Source organism: Orcinus orca, chromosome 4, assembly GCF_937001465.1.
Source record: "Orcinus orca chromosome 4, mOrcOrc1.1, whole genome shotgun sequence".
NCBI lineage: Eukaryota > Metazoa > Chordata > Mammalia > Artiodactyla > Delphinidae > Orcinus > Orcinus orca.
In genome coordinates this window covers 43,784,071-43,807,319 of record NC_064562.1, presented here as the reverse complement: position 1 = coordinate 43,807,319, position 23,249 = coordinate 43,784,071, and the positions used below count along the sequence as shown (strand labels likewise).

Genomic DNA, 23,249 nt, shown 5'->3' with positions numbered 1-23,249 from the left:
TAAAATTAATTCTCTTCCAGAGGATATCACAGTCCCCCAACTTGAAAATCTTCTTTGGAGCAGACTCAAGAATTTGCCAAACATACCCACATATGTATGGGTAAATAGAGTTGTAAGCAATAAATACCGTTGATCGATTTGTCACCAGGAGTCTCTTCTTTACTCAACACAAAAAGGCAGCTGGTGGTCTGTCCTGTGAGGTAACCAGAGACTGCCAACCATGCCTGTCCTCCAGCAGGGCACCTGGTCCAGGCCCAAGCTGTCATTCCCCAACCTTTGCATAAATCATAATCTAATTTTGTAAGCAGGTATATACTGGGGAGCTGGTTAACTTAGGTAGAATTAAGCTTTGAAGCACTTCAAACATGAAACTAATAAAGACAATAAACAGGAGTTCAGGATTTAATTTAAATGGAAGAGCCCATTAAATCACTTATTCATTATTTTACTCAGCATTTATTTAGTACTTCGTAGGCACCAAACACAGTTTCTGGGGATCAAAAAATAAACAAAGATTTAGTCCCTGTCCTTAAGGAGCTCACAGTCTAGGTATAAAGGCAGTCATGTAAAGAAGCAAATGACACCTGTCATAAATCTTTTACCACAAAAAGGCAGGCACAACAAATTTTATTAAGAAAATAACAGGCACATAAAGTGCTGTGAAGTACAGAGGAGGGAACAAGTATTTTTAAATATAATCATTAGGTGATCTCTAAATTGGAAAGATTTGAGAACATATAAAAGATGATAAGTACTTAGTCTAAATTTTTTGATACGTGACTATTCCCAAGCCTGGATTTCTACCATAGCTTTTGTTTAATGTGCTTATCTGGGGATTTATTTAGGGCATACTCATAGTAGCAATGACCAGTAATGACCTTCAGCTTATGAAAATAGATCTTTAATAAAATAAGCTCATTTACTGGGAAACCATTGGAACATCTTGGTCCTGTGGAAAAACACAGTTATGTGTTTACTGATAACTTATTCCCTGCTTATGTAACTGACTTGCCACGTTAAAGCATCATTCAAGCAACATTTGGGAAAATCAAACAAATATCCTTCTCTGAAAAGAAAAGATTGATTTCAAGCTTTTAAATTTGTTTCTTGCTTTTGTTCAGTTATCCAAGATAAAAATTAAAGAGTTAAAAAACACATTTTTAAAAAAAAATTTCTTTGGGGGTGATGTTTATTTATTTATTTATTTAGGCTGCACTGCGCAGCTTGCGGGATCTTAGTTCCCCAACCAGGGATCGAACCCGTGCCCCCTGCAGTGGAAGCACCAAGTCCTAACCACTGGACCACCCGGGAATTCCCAAAAACACATATTTTAGTTTGAAATTTTTTAATTATTTGGAAGACACTGTAGCTTATTTGATCTATATTATCTCTCTGAGCTGGTGGGACAAATCTCTAAAATCATTCATAATGTCAGCTCCTAAATATCAATGGATTCAGAGATTTGGAAGTATGCTCTATTGAGTCAACCATGTTTCTTTTATTTTTACATTATTTCCCTTTCCTTTTCTTTATTCCACCTTACTTTTCAAGGCAATCTCTTGTTTTTAACCTTGTCTGCTCATGCTTTGGACTTCTCAGTGGTACATTTGAAGGCTGCTCAGCTCTCTGATGGACCTTAGTCTTAGTAAGTGATTCTGTGTGTTCATCTTGAATAGTCTAGTATAGACCTCTCCTTATGGACTCTATTAAAGTATAGAATAGATACATTTGGTATAAGGTAGAAATTGATATAGCATAGAGAGTTATTGAATTTAATGTTTATGGGAGTGCATGCTTAATGAGCTAATTGTTTAATATAATTGATAATCATATATGATGGACATCTGTGGCTTCTCTTGCTAGTAGCACCCTGATTTTTCCTTGGAGACTCACCCATCCCTAACTGAGTCCATATCACCAAGTAGTCAATTAGAGTGGCATACCACAGAACCATAGCGCTTACATCAGAAGTGGACACGTGACTCAAGAAAGGTTAATCAGAGCCAGCCCTGGGACCTTTGCAGGAACTAATGGGATGAAATTTCTGTTTCAGTGGGAGTAAGCTTTGAGCCACTGGGGCCAATCTGCTTCCTAAGAATGACACTGTCTCAAAGAAAGCAAAGCTGACAGATGGAGAGAGAGAAAGACACCCTGGCCCTAATGATATTGTTGAGCCCTTAGATCTAGCTGGCCCTGAGGCTAGTGTAACATTATGTTTTAGAAAAAAGAGTCAAAAAATTTCTAAATTTATTATAGCATATTGTCCTTATGCCTAAAGTTCATATTTATCAAATTGAATTCTTATCGTTTCTTACCTGTTTTCTCCACTAAACTATAAATGCCTGGAGATCAGAATTCCTTACTACCTGGCAAATAACAGATGCTCAATAAATATTTCTTTGAATGAACAATCCAGAATCTATCCTTAAAACAAAAATCACACAGCTATAGATTTTATAATGATCAAAGTACCATGTTTCTGGGCAGGAAATTTTATAGTACTTACTTAAAAAACATTTGGGAAACACTTTGCACCGATAAAAATTCTGCTTATAGAATTGCACAATACATGGAGAGAAAAGATTTTCTATTATAATTAAAGTTATTGGTCTTATAGGTACATACGACTAGATACCTACATGGAGTTCACAGTCTACTTCCTATTGTGCTGACCCTAATACATCAATTGCAAAGTTATATAATATGAAATAAGCCTGATATACTGCTGCACTTTACTCTCCTTAACTCTGTTAGGGAAGTGAAACTATAATGGTAGAAATCATCCTTTATTCAAGTAAATATGTATTTAACAATTTGGAATTTCTCCTTATGACCCAGCCTTGAAAAGTCTACAAATATCACTACCCATCTCTGCTTAGACTGCCTATTGGAGGGGTCTACTTTTCCATGGATTTCTGAATAAATAAGAATTAATAACTAAGAAAGATCAATGACTCACAGAACATATAATTTATCATTCAAGACAAGCAGTGTTTAGAGTGGCAGGAAAAGGTAGAGGCTAATCACAAAACCTTATTAGAATGAAGAAGTATATAATTAACCTACATCTACTTCCTCAGTCATGAAAGACTCAGATCTGAAAGAAACAGCCATACAAAACTGAACAAAACTATATCACACCATACTTCTCTGGCATACCCAGTATCTTTCCTGCCCTTGCCCTCAACCAACATAGCTTTTCGTCGACAAGAGGGTGAGGCTCACCCCCTAGCAGGTGTGGAATTATTGGATGTGTCGCTCAAGGAGTCTGCCTCTGGGTTTCCTCTCGCTGACTTGGAGGCCTACTTTAACTGAGCTCTACCTGAAGGTTCAATGTCGAATGGCTTCTTGCCAGCAGAGTTCACCTTCAAGATTGCTTGGCCTCATTTTAATAAAGAGACTCTTTACTTCCTCAAGTCTAAACCAAAATTTAAAACACAAAGCATTCTTTATTTCACAACTGCCTTTATCCTTCCTGATTTAGGAAGAAGTTGATTTCTGTGAGATTCTGTGGTCTGATGTTTGGCATGCTTTGTTCTTTGGTGGTAAGCAATTATACAGCAATTCTTGGTATTGTTTGTTTCCTGAATTCTAATTACTACAATTTTAACTTTAGAAAGCAAGGAAAGCTTAGTATTTCTTTGAAAATTTCTGCTTCATATGGCTAATCTTAATTTTTATGAATATAAAAATTGTTTGGGTAAAATTCTATTTGTTTAGTTCATTTTAATCCTCTGGATTTAGAATAAGCTCTGCAAGCTTATTACTAATAAGATTAAACCAATTCTTTACCAAGAAGTTTCTGTGCCCCTCCCTTGCAATGACAGACTCTTCTTTTCTTAGGAAAGGATCATAGTGTTAACAAATAAGTAACAGTTTATAGCAACTGTTTTTACTGAAATATTGTAGGAAGCATTTGGTCTCAAAGATCCTGGCAAAAGTGCCTTTGAAAATATTTTGTGGACGATGCTTTTACCCACACAAGTAGGAAACAAAAGTAGACAACTATTTTGTTTTCCTGGGCACCGTTTTTTTTTTTTTTTTTTTCGGTACGCGGGCCTCTCACTGTTGTGGCCTCTCTCGTTGCGGAGCACAGGCTCCAGACGCGCGGGCTCAGCGGCCATGGCTCACGGGCCCAGCCGCTCCGCGGCATGTGGGATCTTCCCGGACCGGGGCACGAACCCGTGTCCCCTGCATCGGCAGGGGGACTCTCAACCACTGCACCACCAGGGAAGCCCCTCATTCACATTCTTAATGTGACTTTTATATTATTACATAAGATGATTCTTGTTTAAAAATTAGAGAGATGCATAAAGGAAAGAAAAGCCACCTGCAATCCCACCACTCCCTCTTTACATTCTAATGTCTGTATATCTAGATTTTCTGTATTTTGGAACTTGTCTCTTCACTTAAAACTAAATTATGAACAACTTTCCAAAATGCCATATTCTTTTAAATAGATTTGTTCCTTACAGAATCTGCCCCACAACGTTGAATCTATGAGCAGAACTTTGAGGTCATCCCTCATGGCGTAAGTAGGCATGCCTAATTTTTTGGAATTAGTTCCTCTTGTTTCTGAGGACTTTCCAAGAGCTGTCTTCCTACATATCATGGACAAAGTAATTTGGAAGCTATCTTTGGATTTGTGAGTCATTTTATGATACTGTCTCTCCAGCTCAGGCTTTTCCTGAATCAATAAAAACTTCCAAAGTAATTGATTCAGCCAAAAGAAACCACCAGAGAGCATTATTGATATTCGACAGGAACTCTGTCGAATATCAATAATGGTATTCTGGGTTCATGAGTAATTCAACTTTGTAATAATACTCATGCCTGACACAAGGTAAGCCAGAAATAAATCCTGAATGATAAATAAAAGAAAACAAGTTACATAAGAAATCCTAAATCTACAATGTCAGTGCTGACACCCCACTGGCTATTGACTGTTTTTGTTTTTTTCAAATTTAAACCTCTGAAAAAAGTGAGATATTAATAAAAAATTATTTAATGGGGTAACAATTTTATATAATAACGTGGAAGTGATGATACTAGTAATAATCAACATTTTAAAGATTTATCTGACATTTAATATATATGAGGCTTTACATATACTCTTTTCTATACATACATGTTTCATGACAATTCTATGAAGCAGGTGTTTTAAATCCTGTTTTACAGATGAGGTAACTGAGGCACAGAGGGAGAGTAACATCTCTCAGGTAGCAAACGGCAGAGGAGGTTAATCAAGCTTTTTGTGACTCAGATGTTCTTTGCATCATCCTTACAATGTATGTGGCATTCCACAGACGTTGGAATATGGCTACAGCGTACACTCCATTTCCATTATGCTAAACTTCCTGACGTCTAGCAAAGCAGGAAAGTGAGAAACTCTAATATGTCTTATATTTGCGTCCCACCCATTGGTCTGTCCAGAGCTGTCCTTCTTGTGTGGTTCAAAGTAAAGGGAATACCTCTCAGATTATGAATTCCAGAATGCATACTGACTGATTTTCAGGTTTTGCACTGAATATTTGAAAATAAACTTTAATTGCCTTCTCATTCCTTAAGAGGATCCTTCCCTGGCTCTGTAAACATTGCCAATGGTGCGGTAACAACAGCAGAGAATAAGGAAACTGAAATGAATTAATAAAACTTTATTAAAGCTAATACATACATAACTAGTTTTAAAGGGCACAGGAAACCATAATTCAAGAGAAATGAGCAAATCAACGTAACGTGAGTTATCCAACCCAGACAATATTATGGCAGTAAAATTGCTGCAGCATTAAAGAGAGAAATGTCATTTCTAAGGCTGCCTGATGAGTCATCGAACGGAAGTCCAACTGGCTCTAACCTTTAGACGATAATAGTTTTTTCTAAGATACGGCTAATAAGCTTTTATAACTTATTCCACACCAAAGATGAGCTCTAAAGAACAACCTGACTCTAAGAATAACTTCTAATATCTAGGAGAAATAACTGTGGTTCTGTTTGTTCACTGACCCTAGCAAGAGTCATTCAGTAGTGGGTTTAGCATTTCTCTCAAATTTATTTTCTTTTCGTTTTCCTGGGACAATATGAACTCACCACACATTAGAGTTGCCAGCACCATTCTAGATGCCAAAGCTTCAAAGAGGCTCCTTGGCACCTCTTGTCAAGTACCTGTCAGGCTAGTTGAGAATGGAAACCTGTGAGCAGACAGTTATGATACAATGACAAGAGCTAAGATGGGCCATAGCTCAGGGCTCCATGCATGCACAGTGAAGGGGACCATGGACAGAGCGGTGATAAGAGAGAATTTCTCTTGAGAGATTTCAGAAAGAACACATGTGATCCAGGTGAAGAAGGCGGCAAGGGGTGCTCTAGGCTAAGAAGATTACCAATAAGGGCACAGAGGTGTGGCAAAGCATCACTGAGGAGCTGGACAGTTAAGTATGAGTCAAGTATTAAGATGCAGATGGTGAGTGCTGGGAGAAGATATCAGAGGCTCTACTTTAGTCATATATTCTGCACCCTCGGCTGCTCATTAGGTGATGAAGTAACCCTTTATGAATAAACATTTATACAGTTTTGCTGTTTTGTTCATATGTTCCTTTCTGTGTCTCGGTGTGGCGTGTGTGTGTGTACTTGAATATGCCTTCCTACTAAGCATCATCCTCAAAGTTATGGGCAACGCAAAAGTGGTACCTTTAAAAGAACACAGCATGTAAAAGTTGAGATCAGTTAGAAAGCACCTTTTGAGAAAATTTCTGAGTAAAAATGCAAGGAATGTAGAATATGTATGTAGGGGCCACAAAACATTAATTAAAGAATGTTTTCCAGAGGGGGGTAAATATTGGATTTAAAAGGAAAGATAAACAGGAATTGGTATGAGGAACATTTGTAAAGTAATGGAAGTGAGAAGCCTCACATCATGCAAGGATGATGGCAGAGGGGTTTACTTAAACAGCAGATTGGGACTTTGTCAGGAATCAGTGAGAATGAGGACAGCATGACTGGATTAAGTTAACTAGGTTGGAAGGCTGAGATCCAAATAATCCTTATGGGAAATGGGTGGGATATAAATTATAAATATAAACAAATTAGGTTGCTAGTGGAAGATCTTGATGGCCTGACAGAAAATAAATAATCAGATTGAAACCAAGGTAGCTCTTGCATTCTTGAGGAGGGAACAATATTGTGACCAAAAAGATGTTTGAGGAAGACAGTGTCTGGCAATAATTTATCTCTCTTCACAGAATGGAGACACTGGGTCCAAGAGAAAGAAGGGACCTATGGTCCTCCTTTTAATGACCTTGGTTTTTTTTTTTAATATAAATTTATTTATTTATTTTTTGGCTGCATTGGGTCTTTGTTGCAGTGCACGGGCTTCTCATTGTGGTGGTTTCTCTTGTTGCGGAGCACAGGCTCTAGGCACGCGGGCTTCAGTAGTTATGGCACACGGGCTCAGTAGTTGTGCTCGCAAGCTTAGTTGCTCTGCGGCACGTGGGATCTTCCCAGACCAGGGCTCGAACCCGTGTCCCCTGCATTGGCAGGCGGATTCTTAACCACCGCACCACCAGGGAAATCCAATGACCTTGTTTCGATATGATCAATTTTGTATCAAACACTGAGGAGATAGACTAAACGAACCAGAGGCTTTTGCTTTCAGCCTTGATTTTCTGTCCTACTCTTTCTCCTTTCCAGTCTGACAACCTAGATTTTTTTGTTTGTTGGTTTTAAATTCGTTTTCGTCTCCACTTTGGTATGTTATCTGGGGTAAGTCACATCATCTCCCTGGGTGTCAGATTCTCCAACTGTAACATGAGGAGGAACAGTCCAGATTAACACTGAGAATGCCTTTCAAGTTTAGAATTCTATGAAATTGCATGAGATTAATAAAATACAATCCTAGGTAATTTTCCCCATGGATAAGAAAATCCCTGTTGGTCTCCTCAAGGAAAAAATAAGGGACCTAGAAGACTTGAGAAGAGCGCTCCAAGTGATTAATCCAGTGTTGATTTTAAAACGTATATATATTTTTATATTGTAACATATCTGAAGGAAAGATAGGTCATATATAACTGCTGGCACTTTACAATCATAACTGACAGCATTTTTTCCTTCTTCGCAGTTCATAAAATAACAGTGTGCTATACAACTGAATTTCTTTTTAACTCCTAAATCCAGTTAAGATGACAGTATATATAAAACCAGATCTTTCAAACATCTAATGCAGCACTATTTAGATGAATCAGGAATGCAGGTGGATTGGGGACAAAACCTCCCAAATTGTTGTCACTTGTATCTCAAAAATTCTCCTGGACTGGAGGAGAGTTCCTCCACAGCTTCTACGCTAGGTCATTCATAAATAACTCTTATTCTTCTAAATAAGGCTCAGCGTTCTTGTTGATGCTTTTATTGTATTATTATTATTATGTACTATTATTATATTTCTTATCATCATTATTATTAATGTAGGCCAATGTTTTTCAAACTGTGGACTGCAATGTATGTATGGGTTTTACAGTCAATATAGTGGGTTGTTACAGCATTTTAATAAATAAAGCAGCATAGACTAAAACAGAAAGTTGCAGAGTGCATCCCATATGGTGAGTGGATTACTTCCTGGGACTTTTGTCAGATTTATTTACTTATACACATACATGCATACATTCACATATGTGACAACTGGTTTATGGTTTAAAATGTGTTTCTATTGTGGGCTGTGGTCAAAAAAGGTCTAAAAATGCTATTCCAGACGCAGCCTTAGAGGTGGCCATGGCTATGGAAAACAGCTTGCAGCATGAGCAACCAAGCAGAGAGATGCTGAATTTGGGGAGTGTCTTTGGCCCTCATTAGGAGCCTGTCCATACCCATACCAAGTCACATATTTGGCAAAATAAAATGGTACTTTGCAAGGGCTTGAACTAGCCACTCATAAATAAATTTTTGATGAATCTATTCTCTTTACAAGACATCTCTATCACCAGCCTTGTTCACAAGCTTTTCTATATACTTGATGGCTCCCCAGTTTATTTAATGGTACATTTATAGGCACTTAGAACAAAAAATTCCAGTTGACCTCTGACAGTTGGTGACATTTATTTCTCTTATAAGAAAGTTCCTAGGGAGATTTTACCTTGAAATTTTGACTCTTATGTTTAATATCTTTTAGGCAGTACATTCACTTAAAGAAGGTATTAGTTGAGGAAGTGGATACTGTTAAATACCTTTCCTTCCAAACTACTCAGAACAATAAATAGCCAGCATCCCCTTGCAGGCATATGAGTTCACCCGGTGTTTCCTATATTGCCTGGAGTTTCTGCTTTCAGTTGCATTTCAAGCATCCTTTCTGTATGTCACAGCAGGGGGTTCCTACAAAGGGGGAAATGAAACCAGCAGCTGAAATAATGAAAGTGGGAAAGTCTTGGTTTTTCCCCTACCACTTCTATTGGTGGTTGAGTCACGGTCTTAAGGATATCCTTAGCTTAGCTTTTCAGATGGATCAAACTTCTAATGCTGACTCTCTTTGAGATTCCACCCAGTTGCAGCATCCTGTGATTCTCTGAGATCTGGTCATGCAACCATTTCATTTTACAAGTGAGAAGACAGAGGCCTAGGCAGGCTAGTGATGATCCTAAGGTCAGAAAGCCTGTTCCTGGCAGATCTGAGATGCTAAAATGTCCCTCAGCAGATTAGTTATGTTGCTTTGACTTATTGTGTTTAGACTCTTTCTCAAGCATACCTTGAATCTTTGGGAGAGGTGTAATATCTGACTTAAGTATTTTAAATCTATTACTGAGTTTCCAAATGGAAGTTTCTCCTTTTATGGAAATTCATGCTAGATAGTTAATACAATTCGAATAAATGTGATAAGTCACATAATCTGATTTTAAATTCCTTGCTATTTTTTTTTTTCATGTACTTCCAAAGCAGAGAAGTAAAAACTGTGTTTTCTTTCTCAAGATATCTGTGAGGAAGATCTATAGCGAGCAGATCTCTCTGCAGCATATACATTCTATAATAGCAATTTTCTTGTTTCATTTGGGTGCTGTGAAGTAATATTATCTTCTATTACCAATGAATATATAAACAATACACCTGTTTAAATATAAGTATTGTGTCACTGCTATTTGAAATTGAGTCAAGGATTTTGTTTATAAGTTGGAGAATATGATAGAGTCAGACAAAGGGTGGCCTTTTAAAAAATCATTATTTTGAATAAGAAAAAGAAGACAGTTTAAAATAAACAAGAGCAAGAGAGAAAGAACTTTTTGACATCTGAGTGAGCAAAACAACCTCAGAGGTCTTTCATTAGTGTGTTTTCACAGAGTTTGCTGTCAACAAAATTTCCATCCAAATGTATTCTATTTTTTAGTTTATATTTGTAAAATATGTTTTGCTAGAAAAATGAATTTACCATTTTGAGTAGTATGGTTAAAACTAACTGACAAATAAAATATTAAGGAATGATATTACAGCAATCTGATGAAAGGAAAATAATGTTCAAAATACCAAAATAGATAAATTCATAAAATAAGTGGAAAAATACACCCGGATGTATTAAATATGCACGGTAAAGTACATCCATTCAATATATTATGCAGTGATTGAACTCAATGGAGATTATGTAGTAAGGCAAAAAATATTTATGATATATTAAGCAGATAGGCTACAAACTGGTATATACAAAATGACTAGAATTATGGAACTCCTCTGTCTTATTACTCCTACGTAAAAGAAAACCAGCAGTTATTTAACTGGAGCTTCCTGAAAGATATTAATAGTGGGTGCCTTTGATAATATTTTTGAGATACTTGTTTTTCCTTTCTCTTTATTTTTGAAATTGTGTAAAATTACCGTGAATTTGAGTTTTGAGAGTAATAAATGTGTTTGGTTTGGGAGTGGGGTGGGTGGAATCTGCCCTCCCTTTCTACAAGTATTATTTTCACTGTCAAGTTTGTGTTTGATAAAGCTCCAACAAGATTTAAAGATTTCCTCAATTTATGTTCAAAGTACTTCATTTTTCCTGAATTTACCTGGCAGACTCTGTTAACGAGATCATAAATGAGAATATCAAATAAACCCAAAGCAACCATGAGCATCCAAATGGTGTCACAAAGGTCACACACTGAAACCAACAGACCAACAAATCTGACACACTGAAGTTCAGGTGTTTTGCTCCTGCCCTGATTTAGAGCTATTTCCTGGTATCTTATCCATAATTTTGTACACATAGCTATTTGACTTTCAAGCCCTCAGTTGATTACAGACAACTCGTTTGAGGCGGGAGGGTGTGGAGCAGTTGCTGACAGCTGGCAACAAGGAAAGTAACAGAAAGCCATAAAAAGAAAATTCAGGAGAAACACCTTTAAACTTCCATTGATCTAGAAATTGAGCAGAGGGGCAAACAAGTTTATACCCTTCCAAGGGACCCACATCATCACTATACAATTGTAGAAGAAAATAATTTTAACAACAATGAACACTGAGTAATAAAGGAAGGGCAAAAGTATAATCAGAATATACTCTTTAGGAAAGAGAAGAATGAATTGTGTTGTTTAATCTGATTTCCACATAAAACAATTACAATAAAAAATATTCTCATGCTTCAAGAGACACATTGTCAACTACATTGAATGATTCATCCCCCGATGTTTCAGGATAATTTATTTTTTTTGTAATCTTTTAACCTTTTGCTCACTTTTCTCATCACTTGAGAATATTTCCTACTTGGTTAGTGTTAGCCGAGTATGAGGACTGTTATATTAATAGTTCCATTATAGACAAATACCATATAGACAAAAGGTAACGGCATATAAAGACAAGAATGTTACTAAATTGTCCCATCCTTGCTTTCTATGTATGTTCATCCAGTAGCCGTTGTAGGCTAATAAATGTCTTACACTAGCAAATCGATAAATTATTCTTGTGCAGCTAGTTCTTTGGTGCCTTGACACAACTAACTGCTTGCAAACAGCAGATCATGGTTAGACTTACTCTGGTTGCAAGAGCTCAGCCTTAAAAGATAAAATCGGGGGACCTAGGATTCAGGAGATGATAACAACACTGACAAAGTGCTGACCTAGAACCCCCAAATTCTTTATCATCACAGAATAAATAATATTCCTGAAAAGGAATAATAAGCATATCCTTAAGTCAAAATCCAGTTGGGTGTAGTTTGTTTGATGATAATCCAATCACGTGCTCCCCTTGCTACCTTTGTTCCCCAAGTTAAGTACTCAAGTTTTTCTACTGTGAAAGTTTCACTTTTGCCAATGTTCATCCCCTCTTTCCCCTTTTCTCTCAAAATTTCCATTTCCCTAATATTCTAGTCTAGAGGCTCCTGGCCGCAGCCCAAGGCTGGTGGGCGTACTGCTGTTTGGCAGGGACTGTCTGGGTCGGAAGTGACTCTGGGCTGATGCTCAGCTGGAGAGACAGAGTCAGGCTCCAGCTGCAAGGCCAGCAGATAAAGAGTTCCCCTCCCTTTCTCCTCCTCCAGGATAAGGGATCACAGAAGTTTCTCTCTCGGTTTCTGCATCCCCCAGCCCCCCAATCACAGTTCAGCATCTCCTTCGGCCCCCCAATCACAGTTCAGTATCTCCTTCGCTATGCTGTCAGCCTTCCAGGTGGAGTACAGAAAGGTGAGGGGACCCATCATTTGTGCCTGTAAACTCTCTATTCAGAATTTATATCTTAAAAACAAGTCTCATCTAAATCAAAATACTCTAGATCCCCTCCTGTCAAGTGTCATGTCCCACTCAATGTCTCACCTTCCACTGAATTTCTATCTACTGATTTTCACTCCCTTTTCTCTTGGAGCCAAAGTCAGCCATCCTTCGGTTACTTGCGGACAAGCCTATTTCTTTTCGATTGATTAGTTTTTGTTTTTAACTCAGCTTCCCTTGTTCGGATTTCTGCTTTTCTTTCCCGTGTCCTCTTATCTCTAAGCACTTGCTCTCTAACCTTGTACTAACTCTGTCTCCTCTTCTCCTGGTTTCTTTCCACGCTGTTCTGGACTCTTTTTCCCAGTTCACTTTCCCTGTCTCATTCCCTTCCCACTGCCATCTATTCCTTTCCTCAACTTAATCCTTTTCCTTATTCTTTTTGGTAACTTCCTTGTCTTTTCTGTCCTTCATGTCCTATTTGTCTTTCTTCCCCTCTTCCAACAAACTGAATCTACGAAGAAGAAAGGACATTTCCTGCCTGTGAAATTTTGCCATTCCATTTTAACAAAAATAAGCACTGCCAGTGGAATTGCTTAACATTAATGAAAAACAAATATTTGCAGAAAGATAAGAAGCAGGACAAAAAGTACTTATTTGCTATGGTTGAAGTTGACATTTGAAACTGTGAACTCAAAAAGAGACATTTCTTTTAACAGATAGTGAGACAAAGTTGGCCAACTCTGTGTTAATATACCTAGGGTCTATTTCCAATTCTGTCCTATTGAGTATTTTTGTCTAATATTGAATAATTTATCACCTCCTTGTATGCGTTTTGTTTTTTAAAAACCATTAAATAGCTTTCTTAATAGCATGCATCCATTGTAAAAAAGAATTTTTTTAATACAAAAGGATATACCGCAAAAGTTATTCTTCCATCTACTAAAATCCCAGGTCACTTTCCCAGATGCAACCATAGTTTAGGATATACAAGAACTCGCCATTCACAAATAAAAATACATGTGTTTATATGTATATGTAACTATATTCTTATACATCTTTATTCCCCTATTTTTATACAAATGGAAGAATACTATACATATTATAATGCAATTCACTTCATTTGCTTAACAATATATAATGGAGTGAATTCCAACAAGCACTTACAAATCTGTCTTATTCTTTTCCACTGTTGCAAAGAACTCCATTTTGTTAATATACCATAACTCAGCAGTTCTCAAGCTTTTTGGTCTCTGGAACTTTTACACTCTTAAAAATTACTGAAGTGTCCAAAGATTTCTTCTTATATTGATACTTCTATACAATACTTATTATGCATAGATGTCTATATATTATAAATTAATGCTGAGAAAATCCATCTCAGCATTAGATGGATCTATGGATCACACTTTGAGAACTGCTGTTATGACATATTTAACCAGTCCCACCTTGTTGGGTATTTAGATTGTTTCTGCTCTTATGCTAATACAAACTTTTGTACAATTAATATTCTCACATCAATATTCCTTAATATTCCATTTGTCAAATGATTTAAACTTAAGAGTATTAAAGAGCTAAAAACTATTTATTTTCTGTCTCTCTTATCATTTGACAGAAAGTATCTGTTGACAGAAAGTATGAGGTCCTGTTAAAATGAAAGATCAATCAGCTTCTATTTTAAAATGGCACCCATGGATACATGAAGATGTCTGCATTCTGAGATTCATGGGCTGAGAGAGTTTTATTCTATATATTCTATATAGAAGGAAAAAATAGAAGAATTTGCCTAGAATTGTGCTATGATCCTCATTATTTTGGTTATTTGGAAATTTTCAGACACAGTAGGAAATGGGAATTGACTTAGAATGTTTTTTATTTAGGAATAATTGGATTAAGACAGAAACTAAATCATTTAATTATTCAAAAGTATTTTCTGAGGAACATACCATATTCAGTACATGGTACTAATACTAAGCATTGTGAAGATAGGAAAAATGCACTAAGGACAGAGTCTGACTGCAAGCAGATTACCAACAGTGGTTGAGAAGCTTTCTCCAAGTAAACAACTGCAAAGACCATGTCCAATTCTCCCAGTTTAAGAGTGTAGAATAGATTCGGGTAAGACAGTATAACTATGTGTTCTTTTATCTTACTAATAATTAGGGTGACTACACAGTCCTGGGTTTACACTGGTTGTCTCAGCATAATTATTAATAGCATATTCTTTCATTCTCAAAAGTGTCCCAGTTTGGGCAATAGGTTACATAGTCATGTACTAATAGTAGATATAGAGTTCCCCTCAAAGTCTCACTGTTAGATCTTTGATATAACCCACCAAGGACTTTAGGTAGAAAACAAACATTTATTGAGCACCTAGTAAGTGTCCCATGTGCTTTCCATACAAATTTCTTTCTATATTTAACAATCCTATGAGAGTATTATATCCTCATTTTGCAGATCAGGAAACAGACTCAGAGAATGTAGTAACTTGCCTCAGGCTACAAATAAGTGGTTAAATTAGGATTTGAAGCCTTCTGTCTGATTGCAAAATCCATATTCTTTCCTCAGCTTTTCAAAGTGTGTTTCATGAAACCAGCATCAAAATCGTCTGGGTGCTTATTTTGAATGCAGATTACTGAGCCTCACCCCCAAACTACTGAACCAGAATCAATCACAGTAGAGCCTGGATATCTGCTCTTTTAAGGAGCTCTTTAGGTGATTCTCATGCATTGGAACACTTGAGGACCACTGTTTTAGATTATACCACCTCCAGAGCTCAGCCATCAATTACTTCTTCAAACAGAAAGGTACTTTCTTAATATTCAAATGAAGTAGTGAATTGGTGGGGTCCAAATGTAATAGCACAATCCTACTTATAAGTTCCAATTTTCTTTGGTAATAGCCAGGTATATTTGTTGGCTACTTTGTACAGTAGGTCTCTTCTGATGATTAAATTGACCATTTATTCTCTCTGTGAACTGCTTCCCTTTCTGAGAGGTTTTCCTGGGCCTCTCAAAAGGTTAAGTAGAAGCTGTTCTGTGCAAAAGCCATTCTGTATGTTCACACTGCACTTTCAGCAATGTCAACTGTGGTTACATAGTCTCTCGACTTCAGCAGAGGACCTTGGGATAGATTATTTTTCTGATTATTGATACACTATAATTAGAAACAAATTCATCTGGCACTTATTGCAATAAAATCATTTAAGAGCTATTACTAAATTTTTTTTGAGATGTATTGCTCTATATCAGCTGAATACATCCAATTCGCATATCTTAATATTAAAGAATAATAAAGATCAATTAATTCCATGTGATGTGACTTTGACAATACACTTCTGGTTTACACTTTAATGGATTTTGAAAGGCATATTTTCTTAAGCTTGCCATGCCCTTGCATCTGCAAACAGAATGTTAGTGGTTACCTACTGAGGTCTCTCATCTGTAAGAATACCTGAAATGCCTTAGATCGCCTATGCTCTTGGAAAGCTCCCGTTACTTTGGGTTATGCAGTATACTTCTAAGTCTCATACATGGGTCAGCCAAAGCCATGCTGCAATAGAAGCTTTTGCCTAGGAGAAAAGACTAACCTAGTGCCAAGTCAGGGTCCTTGAAAAAACTAGGAAGTGTTGCTGGATCAAAACAAGTGTTAAAGGAGGGTGAGGAACCCCAATCTAATCTGGGTCAGTTTCAGGGATCAAAGAGAAGACAGATTGAGGGTGTTAGGAAGTTATCTTGTCTGGGTTTCACAGTATTTGGCTGTAGCGGGCCATGGTACAAATATGTAGTTAACCTTGGAAGCCCATGATGAGGTAAATAAAGGTGGCGAGAAACAAAGTCCTGTTCAATGGAAAATATCATAAAGAAACTGAGTAAGAAATTTATCTAGGGCTAAAGAATTAAAAGAGGTATCTAGGCACCAGGGACCTAGAAGATGGGCCAGGTACTTAGAGTTGCCATGCTCATAAAGTTTAAGGAGGCTGTGGCTTGACGCTCACAAAGCTGTTAGACTTCAGTTCAGGCAGAGGTACAGAGGAAACACTGCTTCCAGACTCCACTCACCAATGAGCAGGGATGGGAAGGAGCTCTAATGCAACACCCCTTCGGCTCTCATTGCCCTGGGGCCTTGGTTGGTCTGAGTTTGGAGGTAACACCATCAACAATAGCTATTAATTCATTTGTGTTTTTTAATACAGTATCATGGCTGGTGCCTTTTTCTTAGGCGATTATCAGTGTCCTACTCAGATTCATCATCAAGGACGCTAAACGAGAGTCTTTTGTGAAATGCTTTACTGAAGTTGGAAGAGCTATTATATCCAATGTTGATATCCCAAACCATCTGTAAAGGTGGACCTTAATTTATTGTATGCCATCTCCAACTGATATTTTGATATTCAAAAGCTTCTCTGAGGGCTTCTCTGGTGGCGCAGTGGTTGAGAGTCTGCCTGCGATGCAGGGGACATGGGTTTGCGCCCCGTTCCGGGAGGATCCCACATGCCGCGGAGCGGCTGGGCCTGTGAGCCATGGCCGCTGAGCCTGCGCGTCCGGAGCCTGTGCTCTGCAACGGGAGAGGCCACAACAGTGAGAGGCCCGCGTACCACAAAAAAAAAAAGCTTCTCTGATTCACCCTGTTATTAGAGTCAGAATGTACGTTTAACGTGTAGGAGTTCAGATCGATTCCTATCAGACCAGAAGACACAAGTGCATTCAGAGGCTCTTGAGATAATAGCATGATTTCCTCCCTAGAATTCATTTGTGAACAAGGCATTTATATTGATGGCTTAGGGACAGTTTTTTTTTTTTTTTTTTTTGCGTTACGCGGGCCTCTCACTGCTGTGGCCTCTCCCGTTGCGGAGCACAGGCTCCGGACGCGAAGGCTTAGTGGCCATGGCTCACGGGCCCAGCCTTTCCGCGGCATGTGGGATCTTCCTGGACTGGGGCACAAACCCGTGCCCCCTGCATCAGCAGGTGGACTCTCAACCACTGCGCCACCAGGGAAGCCCAGGGACAGTTTTAATTCTTGACACATTCATATTTTATCTTGGCCTCACCATATGCAGAACATCTGCAAACCATTAAAAGAAGGAAAATTTCTGGCCAGAATCAATGTCTAATGGTCTGAAATAGAATTTGAGAAAAATATCTATGTGCAGGGATTCAAGGAGAGCCATAGAAAGTGATTTAGAATCATAAGACAGGGATGTCTACTGATTTTGCAGGACTGTAGAACTTTCTTAATTATGATGCAAAATAGCATCAGTGTTTCTTGTTCCTTCCTTCACATTAGCAGTTACAACCCTGTTGGTATGGGAGTGATACTTGGGAATTTCTGGCAATGAATTTTGTAGTTCTCTCAGATGGCTTTCAGAAATGAGTGGCACTGAAACTTATCTGGGTTGATAGTATCACGCTGTATAATACAAACATGAAAGGATGCTGAAAGGATGAAACAGCTTGGTAAGGATACCAGGACTGAACATATTTCATTCCACACTGAAAAAGACAAGTCAGTCTTGAAGACACAGTCCCTCTCTGTCCTGCCTTAGATGAAAACTTATAAAACAAATACAGGTAAAATGGATTCTTTTGAGTCTGCTCTTACTCTTTGCTCATTTTTGACACAACTGTTAAATATTACAAGGAACCATGAGCAGATCAATGTGCGTTCTTGCTACTGTGCGCATCACAGGCCTGTCTTCTACAAGAGCCGGGGTCCAGATACAGCAGCAGGGAGGCCTGTGAAAATGCTTTTTCCAGGGTCATCAAGCAAAAGTATTATTAGAAGGAACTCCTCTAAAGTCACCAGGCCTGGCTAAGTCAGCCCCCTCTACCGAAGGATCACCAGGACTGAAAAAGCACAGATCAGTGATTCTTCTCAGAACCCAGCAACTGCTAAAGACATGATATTTCTGTTCCCACTAGTATATACAGACACAACTTTGAAAAAGGGTCCTTCCTGCATTTCCTAAGATTTGCATTAACTAAGCAAAAAGGGGGGTATCATATAATGTGATGATCTGTGGTCCACTGTTATTATTATGCTCCATCGGATTTCCTACAGTTGTACTTTTCCTGACCGAGTGTGGGTCTCACCACCAGTGGCTCTGTTTCAGGGCTGACACGTTAAAACAAAAACAGTCATAGGTTATCATTATTGTTTTAAAATACTTGTTGGACATTCTGAAGTAAAGTTATCTACACTCAGTTGTGCTGTACTGTCTGTGTAAGGAGATGGGTACTCAGAAAAGTGGATATGAATCTTTCTAAGAACATGACTCCTATGCTTGGGTCCTTAGAACACGGATTCTTAAGATAGCCAAACCGAAATAACAAGAAATGATAAAGAGGCGGTCAGCTTGGTAAGCAGCCTGGCTGTTCCCCGTTGGGAAATTAATCTGCCTGTTCTTCTGTTGAAAGGGATCACATTTCAGTCCAAAAGTACCAGAACAGGCTGGGTCAAGCATCCCCTCCTCCATCCTCCTCATATGTACACACAGATGGTTTGTGGTGGTTTCAGCAAATAAAAGGCAACTTTAGAGGTTACTTTTTTTTAAAAAAAAAACTTGATGCAATTTGTAAAAAATACAAAGAAAGCAGCCAGCTGCAAAGTAGGCAAGGAGCAAATAACACTGGAACTGAATTTGCCAGTTACCTCTTGGCTAAGCAGAAGTCCAAAGAATTGGTTGGATACCACTAAAGACTTCTGTAAAATTAACCTCCCATTTAACTCTTTTTTGATCTGAACGCTCAGTGCAGGCCAACATCTGCTAACACATTAACTGTGGAATACGCCAGATCAAAGGGCCTCTAATTATCAGCGATTTCTTCAGAACTTGAATTTTACCAGCTCAACTTGTAAGATCAAAAGATACCTTAGGTATAAATACTGAATAAATCCACTAGGTGTTCAATGACAGCAGCATAGAGGACAAGGCTTGTATTAAACACACACTTATTTGTTTTCTATTTCACTTAAATAGAATATAAGAAAACCATTTTCTTGACTTACATGCATCAAAAGGGTTCAACTGAAAGTTACTATGTTAGGGGTGGCTCGCCAAGGTATACTTGAACAACTTGCATCTAAGGATGTCAAAACATCTAACAAAATGAGGGAGCATTAAATTTAAAAAAAGCTTAAAGCGAAGTTCATTTCAGCATTAAGAACGTAACACCCTGCGCATTATATAGGTTATAACCCCAAATATAACTGCATGCTGGGGAACCACGTCTTTTTCATGTTTGTATCCTAGACCCTAGCACAGTGCCTGCCTAGCACAGGACAGATGCTCAGTAAATGTTGGTGGAGAGAATTGTAAGTAAATATTGTAGAGGTCTCATAGCATCCCCAAAAGTGTAAGCAAACTCCTTACTTAAGGAATGCATGGGGCAACCTTGACTGCTGGTGTTTTGCTGTTAAGTCATTTTCATGTCCTTATTTGCTCAATATCTACCTTGAAATAACCAGGGCAGGGATGCCACTAAGTTAATGCAGAGGACAATATAAAAAGAGAAAAATAATTTAAATGACTAAGTTTTCAGTACACAGATTCATATAATTAGTCTTAGGAGAACCCCCATCATAAACTAGTACATTCTTTAGCCTCTGCTTAAATTCTTCTACTATCAGAGAACACAGTCCCTCACAAGGCAGTTGGGGGATAGCTCTGATCGTTATAAAGATCTTCCTCATTTTGAACTGAATTTTACCTCCCGTAAATTCAACCTTTGGTCCTTTATCAAAGACCGCTAACTCCACGAGGATCCCTCAAGCATTTGAAAACCTTTATTACACATTCTTCCCTCCCCCAAACTGAATATCCTTATTCAAGTAAATATTCCTGATTCCTTAAGACATGGTTTACAGAGCCTCCTCCTTACTTTGGGCATGTTCCAATTCTTTGTGACATTTTTCTAACGTGGAATACTAAGACCTAAAAAAAAATTATTTTGGACTTTTTTTTTTTTCTATTTTCATTGTCTTGGGCATACTTAACTCATATTAAACTTGAAATTGAAACTTCAAATATTTTTTAATTAATTAACTTTTTAATTGAAGTATATAGTTGATTTACAATGTGTTAGTTTCAGGTGTACAGCAAAGTGATTTAGTTACATATATATATATATATATATATATATATATATATATATATATATATATATTTTTAAGATTCTTTTCCCATACAGGTTATTACAAAATATTGAGTACAGTTCCCTGTGCTATACAGTAGGTCCTTGTTGGTTAACCATTTTATATATAGTAGAGTGTATATGTTAATCCCAAATTCCTAATTTATCCCCCCCTTCCCCTTTGGTAACCACAGTTTGTTTTTATGTCAACTTCCATTAGACAACATTGGCCTATCTTTTATTTGTATGGTTCATTTTTGTTTGTTTCTGAGTTTAGGACTTTTTATTTATACATTAATTTTTTAAATTTCATTTTTGGGAGGAATAATTTTTCAAGATATCATTACAGACTATTGAGACTTTTTGAATCTTGAGCCTATGATTCATTTGACATATGTCATATTAGCTCATCCTCCCCTAAGCCAACAGTGAAATAAATATTAAGTGGTCCAGGGGTTTCTACCTGAGTCATATCTCAAGCTTCTCTGAGGCTCCATGCAGGAGGAATTTACACACCGTAAAGCACACTGTAAATGCTTTAGAGCTGGGATTATCTCTGAGCATTTTGATGCCCAGAACTGACTAAATCCCTCAGGGCTTTTGTTTCCTTTAGGTTATGCGGGAGCCAGTTTCAAACTGTGTGGGAACCTCTTCCTGCCAGGCAGGTATTTTATTTCAGCTTGAAGTCCTGTTTTTGAATGAAACCTTAAGAGACATCTAACTTTTCTTTCCTTTTCTCCCTTAGAGTAGATCGGATTTTATGCCCCTCCCAGCCTCTACTTCACTCTCACCCCAAAAGACTTTATACTCTTCTTAAGAGATCATGTTAATCCATCAAGAAAAAACACACTGGAGGGAAGGAAGCCAAAACCACCCGAGTAGAGAGACACAAGCGTAGAGGGAGCTTGTACTTTACGTCTGGAAATTCCCTAATTCCTCCTTTGCTTCTTTGCTGCTGGTATTATTTTAATATAAAGCAGAGCTGACAATTCGGAGTGTGTAAGCAGAAGCCCTTAGCAAAATATAGCTCATAGCAAAATGATGGTTTAGTGAAACCTGGGGTGTGTTGTTCTGTTTCAAGTCAACTGGGTATTATTTTAACAAACTTGCTCAAGTCCTAAAGATTTAGCACATGGTTTACAGTTAGATCTCACACTCAGAGATCTGCTACTCACAGGCTTTGACTTGCAACCAGGGGCGTCAATCTCATTTTGTTCAGACAAGGCAGTACCATGTGGGGCTGAGGTCATTTAGGAATAAGTCAGGAGACTTGGAGCTTAGTCACTCCTTTGCTCTGTGACTTTGGTTAAGTCACTTAATGAGGTGGGCCTGTTTCAACTTTTGTAGACTGAAGTGGTGTTGAATTAAATTATCCTGAAATCTTTTTTCTTTTTAAGGTCATCATTCTTAAAAAAATTTTCAAGCTTATTAACTTTGTAATTATAAAATAATATGTATTCACTGAAGAAAAGTTTAAAAAAATGAAAAAAAAAAACTCCGTAATATCACTGCTCAGAGACAACTGCTGTTAGTATTTTAGTTTATTTCCCTAATTCTACTTTCTATCCACACGTATATCTACATAGCATTTAAGTTCTAGACACATTTATGATGCTTCCTACCTAGGATTCCTTTACGTTAAGCGTAAAGCGAGCTGATCTTTCGGGCCACCAGACTCAAGGGTGGCCCATTCTTAGACTGACTCAGGACCTGTGAGCTGTCATCTGGCTCAGAAAGACAAGCTGAGCCAATCAGTTTAGGAATTTGGAATTGGAAGACTGAGAGGTGAAGCCAGTGAGTAATGAAGCTGAGATGAACACATGCAAGATGATAGAATAGAAGCTAACAAAAGCATTTTGAACTATGTGCAAACTGAATTTATGAGACAGCAAAAAACTATGCTTAAGGAGAGATGGTTGGCTCGGTAGAGAGAGAAAGATGGAGAAGAGGCCACAGGGAAATCCAGTTGCCTGAGAAAGAAGCCTTATGCTCTGTGATTTTCCAGATTCAATTTTCAAGAGATCTATCTGTCCTTGATTCCTAAGCTTTGATTGTCATGAGACTTCTGAAACATACTCAAAGCCCCTTTTATCTGAGCTGGGTCAATGTTACAGACAGCCAAAAGACACCTGCCTCAAACAATTTAAATTTGAATTGACATTTTGTATTGACTATTTCCCCAAGTTATTACATATGCTTTAAATACATAGTTTTTAATGGTTAAGTAGTATTTCATAGTATGAATACACTGTATAAGAAACCTAAATGACAACAAAGTTGATTACTTTAATGCTACTGAAATTATTACCTGGGCATTAAGAAATCTAAGACCTGTGGGTGCCCAAATGATCCAGGAAGACTTCCAATATTCTTCCATAAATTCTTTTACCTACCAGATGTGGCAACACACACACCAGCTTAGTCAGTAGAATTTAGTGTGGAGAAATCTAGCCTGCCTTCAAAAAATCCC

General features: G+C 37.7%; 1 protein-coding gene across 1 annotated transcript in view; it reads right to left on the bottom strand.

Annotated features, from left to right (window-relative positions):
- RASGEF1B (RasGEF domain family member 1B) overlaps positions 1 to 23,249 on the bottom strand; it is a 451,463-nt gene that overhangs the window by 92,392 nt on the left and 335,822 nt on the right. The window lies entirely within an intron of this gene.